Source organism: Mycteria americana, unplaced genomic scaffold (genome assembly GCF_035582795.1).
Source record: "Mycteria americana isolate JAX WOST 10 ecotype Jacksonville Zoo and Gardens unplaced genomic scaffold, USCA_MyAme_1.0 Scaffold_44, whole genome shotgun sequence".
Lineage (NCBI taxonomy): Eukaryota > Metazoa > Chordata > Aves > Ciconiiformes > Ciconiidae > Mycteria > Mycteria americana.
This window is the reverse complement of record NW_027445631.1, coordinates 756660-762458: the sequence shown is the minus strand read 5'-3', so window position 1 is coordinate 762458 and position 5799 is coordinate 756660.

Sequence of the window (5799 nt, the reverse complement as noted above, 5' to 3'; positions counted from 1 at the left end):
CCTATTGCCTCAGTATCCCCTAGCTCAACTCTGTTCGACTTCGGCTGTGCCCCAGTGTACCCCGCACATCTCAGAGACACAGGCCGAGTGTCCTCGCTGGCACCCGCTCCCTCTAACCGTGGCACGTCGTCCCTCAGCTTCCCTCGGGCAAGCCTGATATTATCCCCCTCCCCCTTCGAGATTAGATTTAGATTAGATATTAGGAAGAAATTCTTTACTGTGAGGGTGGTGAGACACTGGAACAGGTTGCCCAGAGAAGTTGTGGATGCCCCCTCCCTGGAAGTGTTCAAGGCCAGGTTGGATGGGGCTTTGAGCAATCTGATCTAGTGAAAGATGTCCCTGCCCATGGCAGGGAAGTTGGAACTAGATGATCTTTAAGGTCTCTTCCAACCTAAACCATTCTATGATTCTATGATTTTATAAAGTGTTAATTCAGAGAAGGAAAGTAAGGCAAAGAATTCTGGGGAAAAGGGTGTGGGAACGGGAGGACAGGCAAAAATATGAGTAGTTCAGGAACAGAAAGAAATAAAAGGACTGGGGACTGAGAAAGATCACTTGAAAACTGCTAGGAATATAGGAAGCAACCTGAGCAGGAATGATGTAAAATAGCAAAGGCCAGCCTTATGATTTCAGACGTTCCATTCAAGCATGTGACTTGAATGTCTGGAGAGGAAGATCTAGAGAGGAATCAGTTAATGATGTGCCTTGCCCTCTTCTTTACCATCACAGAGGAAGACACAGCTGATGTATATTTTGATTAGGTCGACTAGGACAGAGGGTCTATAGAAGAGATACCCGTGCCATGTATCCCTGTGAGAATGACCCTGATGTCTCAGTCTGACAATCCAAAAACCGAGGTGCTATACTTCAGTGACGTTATGGGTTGACCCCAGCCAGCAGCCAAACACCCACACAGCTGCTCGCTCACTCCCCCAGCAAGACGAGGGAGAGAATAGGAAGAGCAAAACCGAGAAAACCCATGGGTCGACATAAAGACAGTTTAATAGGTGAAGGAAAGAGGAAAAAAAACCCCACAGTGATGCAAAGGCAATCACTCACCACCTCCCACAAGCAGATCAATGCCCAGCCAGTCTCAGAGCAACGGCCACCTCGGAAGCCAAAAAAACCCCATCCCCTTCTTCCTCTACCCCCAGTTTTTATTGTTGAGCATGAAATATATAGGGCATGAAATATCCCTTTGGTCAATTTGGATCAGCTGTCCTGGCTGTATCCCCTCCCAGTCTCTTGATCACCCCTAGCCTACTTGCTGGGGTGCACAGTGCACAGTGCTTGCACAGCATCAAGAAAGCCTTGATGCTGTGCAAGCACTGTTCAACAATAGCCAAAACACTGGTGTGTTATCAACACTGTTTTAGCCACAAATGCAAAGCACAGCACCATATGGGCTGCTATGGGGAAAGTTAACTCCATCCCAGCCAGACCTAGTACACCTAGTATAATCTCCACCACAATTCCAAATCATTTGCATCATGCTCAGGTCCTACACTATCCAATACATCCTCATCAGCCACCACCCTCCTCCCTGTCCTTTGACATATACACAAATATAATTCCTGTATTCTATGGGCCATCCCCCAAATGTCCCCAAAAATCTGTTCAGTTCATTTAGTCCATGACTTGGGCTCCATCTGTTACAGTGGTCATTCAGGACAGAAGAGGCAGTGTGTTGTGTTGGATTGTTGGGTGCCAAAACCAGCTCAAGTTGGGTCACCACTGTGCTTGCCCCATTTCTTGCAAGGCTCATTCTCCATTGGTTTGGGTGGTTCCTTCTGTAGTACTTCTGTATTGGGTTGCGTGGCAAGGTTTTGGTAGCGGGGGGCTACAGGGGTGGCTTCTGTGAGAAGACGCCAGAAGCTGCCCCTATGTCTGATAGAGCCAATGCCAGCCGGCTCCAAGACAGACCCGCCGCTGGCCAAGGCCAAGCCAACCAGCGACAGTGGTAGTGCCTCTGTGATAACATATTTAAGAAGCAGGGAAAAAAACCCCTGCGCAACACCAGCAGCAGCTGGAGAGAGGAGTGAGAATATGTGAGAGAAACAACTCCGCAGACACCAAGGTCAGTGAAGAAGGAGGGGGAGGAGGTGCTCCAGGCGCCGGAGCAGGGATTCCCCTGCAGCCCGTGGTGAAGACCATGGTGAGGCAGGCTGTCCCCCTGCAGCCCGTGGTGAAGACCATGGTGAGGCAGGCTGTCCCCCCGCAGCCCGTGGAGGTCCATGGTGGAGTAGGTCCATGGAGGACCCCACGCTGGAGCAGGTGGACGCGCTCGAAGGAGGCTGTGGCCCCATGGGAAGCCCGCGCTGGAGTAGGCTCCTGGCAGGACCTGTGACCCCATGGAGAGAGAGGAACCCATGCAGGAGCAGGTTTTCTGGCAGGACTTGTGGCCCTGTGGGGGACCCACGCTGGAGCAGTCTGTTCCTGAAGGACTACACCCTCTGGAAAGGACCCACGCTGGAGCAGTTTGTGAAGAACCGCAGCCCGTGGGAAGGACCCACGTTGGAGAAGTTCGTGAAGGACTGTCTCCCGTGGGATGGACCCCACGCTGGAGCAGGGGAAGAGTGTGAGGAGGAAGGAGCGGCAGAGACAACATGTGATGAACTGACCGCAACCCCCATTCCCCGTCCCCCTGTGCCGCTCAGGGGGAGGAGGTAGAGAAATTGGGAGTGAAGTTGAGCCCGGGAAGAAGGGAGGGGTGGGGGGAAGGTGTTTTAAGATTTGGTTTTATTTCTCATTACCCTACTCTGATTTGATTGGCAATAAATTAAATTAATTTTCCCCAAGTCAAGTCTGTTTTGCCCGTGACGGTAATTGCTGAGTGATCTCCCTGTCCTTATCTTGACCCACGAGCCTTTCGTTATATTTTCTCTCCCCTGTCCAGTTGAGGAGGGAGAGTGGTAGAGCGGCTTGGTGGGCACCTGGCGTCCAGCCAGGGTCAACCCATCACAACTTCTTACAACATCCAACTGAAATTATGTGTTATTTTCCCACAGGGTTAAACCTCCTTGAGGTACACGCTGGATTTCCCCATCCTCCTGCGTTACCCACCAAGTGTACCTGGGCCCTTGAGAGAAAGCAATCCCACAAATGGGTTTGTCTTTTCCGGAGGGAGGAGCAACCCATGCGGTCTTGCCCAGCCAATTTCCTACACGCGCTATGGGGACCTTACCTCCTTCTACAGTACGTAGGGGCTTTGTTTGGGCAGGACCAGGTCAGTTAGCAGACCCTCTGGTGTTAACCAGCCAAGTGGTTTCTGCTAAATTTACATCCAAGTGCTTCCATGCCCCAGTGCCCATTGCTTTCAGTATAGTCTTTAACAGTCCACTATATCGTTCAGTCTTTCCAGAGGCTTATGGGTGACAGAGGATGTGATACACCTAATCAATGCCATGATCCTTGGCCCAGGAGTCTATACGGTTATTTCAGAAATGAGTCCCTTTGTCCGACTCAATTCTTTCTAGGGTTCCATGTTGCCACAGAATTGCCTTTCAAAGCCCAAGATGGTGTTTTGGGTTGTGGAGTGGTTTACAGGGTAGTGGTTTACAGCCAGATGGTAGTCACTTCCATCATGCTAAGCATGTAGCGCTTGCCTTGGCGGGTTCGTGGCAGTGATCCAAAATAACCGATCTTCCAGGCCTCACCATCTTGATATCCCAGCCACCACCCGCTGTTCCAGGTAGACTTTATTCATCTGGCTTGCTTGATTATGGCTCATGTTTCACGTTCTTGTGTTACCTGTGTGATGGCCTCAATGGTCAGATCCATCCCTCGATCGTGAGCCCATCTGTACGTTGCATCTCTCCCTAGATGTCCCGATGTTTCACGGGCCCACTGAGCTATGAATAGCTCCCCCTTCACTCCCAGTCCAGATCCACCTAAGCCACTTAAATTCTGGCAGCCTGATCTACCTGTTCATTGTTTTGATGTTCTTTGGTGGCGCAGTTCTTGCGCATGTGAGCATCTACATGACATACCTTTACAGGCAAGTCTAAAGAGATGCTTATTGTATTGAAAGCCACCTGTGAAGTGTTATCAGACATACATCTGTCTTCCAGGATGGACCACTGCCTTCACCCCTGCTCCAGCAGGGGAAAAGTGCGAGGAGGAAGGATTGGCAGAGACAAACTGTTACGAACTGACCACAGCTCCCCATTCTCCATCCCCCCTGCACCGCTCGGCAGGGTGGAGGAGGTAGAAGAGTCAGGAATGAAGGAGTGTTGAGCCTGGGAAGAAGGTGGGGGTGGAGGGAAGGTGTTTTGAGTTTTGTCTTTGTTTCTCACTGTCCTATTCTATTTTTATTTGGCAATAAATTAAATTAATCTTCCCCAAGTCGAGTCTTTTTGGCCTGTGACTGTAATTGGTAAGCAATCTCCCTGTCTTTATCTCAGCCCATGAGCTTTTCCATCTTATTTTCTCCCCCTGTCCTCCTGAGAGAGCAGCTGGGTAGGGGTCTGGCAGCCAGCCAAGGTTAACCCACCACAGCTTGTTTAGTATATCCAAGTCACCATCAAGAGGGAATATGATTGATCTCTAAAAATACACCAGTGGGTAAACCTCAGGGAGGAAGAATAATTATTAAATTAAATTACAGTATTGGCATAGCAACAAAAGTGTATAAACTATCTATGAATAGTATTGGACTTCAAATTTGATGGCTTTTACACACCAGAGCAGCAAGGTTCCTTCCAACAAAAGCAACGAAGGGCAGAAATTAGGAAGTTTTAAATTGGCATGTGATAAATGAATCATCAGGATTATACGACGTAGCTGCTTGCCATGATAATGGTCAGAGCTTGATGAGGTAGTCGATTGTGATTATCTATCTTTTACCTTTCTATTGACTCCTCTTGGCCATGTTATATTATTTTGTTATATTTTGTTTACTCAGGTATCTTTCAACTCAAGTCCTGATGTTTTTGCCTCGCAGTTAGTTTTGGACAACACTTTATCATAGTTTTCTAAGTTTCTACAGTATCAGCCATCAGCCTTCCGCCCCTTATAAAACTGTGAAGGTTGATAAACAAATTCTGCCTGACAAAAGTGCAGGAGCCAGGATTTTTTTAACCCCAGTTAAAAAAAAAAAAAAAAAGAAAAATTTTGGATCATATTTCATCCAGTAAAATACATGTTCCGTTATGCTTTGAGAAGTTTTAACCTTTTTTTAAATCACATTTTGGTGTCAAAGTATTGTTTTGACACATATTTGAAATGTTCCAGTATAAAAATTTTGATTAAACATTTTGGCTTTTGGTGCATCCGGCGCCGTAATAAAGAATGCCTGCTTCTTAATATTACATTAGTGTTAAGGAGTTTGATTCCCGATTTCGGTGACAGTTTTGGGGAGAACCTCCGATCCCCGGACCAAAGAATTCTGAGCAAGATCCTCTGGAACAAGGTAATAAGGCATTCTTTCTGAGTATACCAGTAACAAGGGTTGGTTGCCTGCCTGTAAGGCGCAGCGAAAGTTACGCAGGGTTGGGCTACAAAAGGTACCTAAGGTAGCTAATCTCTGCTAGGCGAAAGCCTGTGGAGCTCTGGCTAAAGGGTCGGGGTTAGAGTCCCCAAAGGGGTTAGAGTCCCCAACTGGCTATTGGTTTCTGAATTTTGGTCTGGATATTGGAACTATGGATTTGTTGTGCGTTTGGATATAGTTTTTATGGCTTTGTGTTGTCATATTGGTTTCTGAATTTTGGTCTGGATATTGGAGCTATGAATTTGCTGTGTGTTCGGATATAGCCTCTATGTTTTTGTGTTGTATTATTTTATAATGGGAAGTCAGTAGTC